The sequence below is a fragment of the Chiloscyllium plagiosum genome, unplaced genomic scaffold (genome assembly GCF_037043375.1).
Source record: "Chiloscyllium plagiosum isolate Xiang-an unplaced genomic scaffold, Cpla_swu_hap1 HiC_scaffold_5, whole genome shotgun sequence".
NCBI classification, from domain to species: domain Eukaryota; kingdom Metazoa; phylum Chordata; class Chondrichthyes; order Orectolobiformes; family Hemiscylliidae; genus Chiloscyllium; species Chiloscyllium plagiosum.
Genome location: NW_028270143.1, coordinates 125,927,343 through 125,929,703, shown reverse-complemented (window position 1 = coordinate 125,929,703; position 2,361 = coordinate 125,927,343).

The window sequence follows — 2,361 nt, the reverse complement described above, 5'->3', positions numbered from 1 at the left end:
CCTGTTCTGTCATATCTTTATCGAACTCTCGGAAGATGGAATGCCTGTCCTTTTATGCCCCTCACTGTCCAAGGCCCCACACACTCCTTCCAGCTGAGGCTGGGAGTTACCTGTGCTACTTTCAATCTGCTATGCTGTGTTCAGCTTATTTCCCATATTAGACAGTGCAAACGGACTGGGAGACTGGCATGACCATGACCTTAGGCTGCTTGCTGTTTCTATACACGGTCTTGTCCGGTGCTCACGTTTGTCGATATGTGTGCTTCCTGTGAAGTCAGGTACAAGCTGGAGGAAAAGCAGCAGCTCCCCCTCAGTGAGAGGACTTGCCAGCCTTCGCAGCACTCACTTCAACAACTTCACATCATGTCCAACAGCAGCAGCTCTTCCTCCCCCCCCCCCCCCCCCCCCCGGCAGTGAGGGGACTTCCCAGCAGTCACTTCAACAACTTCACATCATGTCCAACACTTTTGTTTTCTTTTCCTAAGTCTTTTCCTATTTCTTTCTCTACAAAATACTTCCTCCTCGACAGGGATTCTGGAACCAAGAGGCATAATTTTAGAATAAGAGGGAGAATATCACTCAGGATTGAGATCAGAATTATCTTTAGTCGGAACAATGTGAAATTCCCTGTCCCAGAAGAATAAGGGAGGGATCACTATATTTCTGATCACCACTGATGCAGAAGGTTAATAATAGAACCCCAACAGTGTTGACGTAGGCTATTCGCCCCATTGAGTGCACCAATCTTCCGAAGAGTACTTAACATAGACCCACCCCCTAGCTCTGTAACCCTGCATTTCTTATGGCTAACCCACATCACCTGCACATCCCTAGACACTATGGGCAATTTAGCACAACCAATCGACCCAACCTCCACATCTTTGGACTGTGGGGCGAAACTATGTGCAAACTCCACACATACTATCGCCCAAGGCTGAAATTGAACCTGGGTCCCTGGCACTGTGAGTCACCATGCCACCCAGTGGGGGTAAAAGGCATTGAACTGTTTGATCAGCCATCCTTGTATTAAATGGCAGAACAGGCTCAATGGGCTGAATGGCCTACGTAAGTTCCTCTGTTCTCATATTTTTGCTTTCAGACAGAAGTCATTCCTCTCGATTGTGCTATTACTGTTACTAACTAATAGATCCACCCATTGCCTTTCCCTAGTTCCCTGCTGTTGCTCTGTGTCCTTTATCCTTCAATGCTCTTCACAATTCTGGTCCCAGGCCATTTTATCTGGCAGTCATGTGTCAGTAATGGCTACCAGATCATATATCCTTTGGCACACCACGAGTAACTGGCTACCAGATCATACTCCACCTATAAATTGCTGAGACCAATGTTCTTGCCAACTGTGTAACAAAGGAGAGAGAAGCTCTTGAATTAAATAACCGGGGCAAGGGATTAAATTTGGCAAGAGCTCCATAGGAAGGATGTTGTGAAACTTGAAGGGCTTCAGAAAAGACTTATAAGGATGTTGCCAGGGTTGGAGGGATTGAGCGAAGTAAGAGGCTGAATAGGCTGGGGCTCGTTTCCCTGGAGCGTCGGAGGCTGAGGGGTGACTGTATAGGGGTTTATAAAATCATGATGGAAAATATTCAGTCTGGAGTCCAGTTACTCGTGGTGTGCCAAAGGATCTGTTTTGGGACCACTACTGTTTGTCATTTTTATAAAAGGCTTAGGTGGATGGATTAGTAAATTTGCAGATGACACTAAAGTCGGTGGAGTAGTGGACAATGTGGAAGAATGTTACAGATAGTAGGGGAATTTGGATAAACTGCAGAATTGGGCTGAGAGGTGGCAAATGGAGTTCAATGCAGCTAAATGTGAGGTGATGCACTTTGGGAAGAATAACAGGCAGAGTACTGGGTCAATGGATCTTGGAGTCCATGTACATAGATCCCTGAGAGTTGCCACGCAGTTGGATAATGCTGTTAAGAAGGCATACAATGTGTTAGGCTTCATTTGTAGAGGGAGTGAGTTCCAGAACTGCAATATCATGCTGCAACTATACAAAACGCTGGTGTGGCCCCACTTGGAATATTGTGTACAGTTCTGGTTTCCCCCATTACAGGAAGGATGTGGTCGCATTGGAAAAGGTGCAGAGGAGATTTACCAGGATGTTGCCTGATCTGGAGGGAAGGTCTTATGAGGAAAAGCTGAGAGACTTGGGTCTGTTCTCATTGGAAAGATGGTGGCTAAGGGGGGGTTTGATAGTGACATAGAAGATGATCAAAGGATTAGATAGGGTAGACAGTGAAATACTTTTTCCTAGGATGATGACATCAGCGTGTATGTGGGGGCATAACTACAAATTGAGGGGTGATAGATTTAAGACAGATGTCAGAGGAAAGTTCT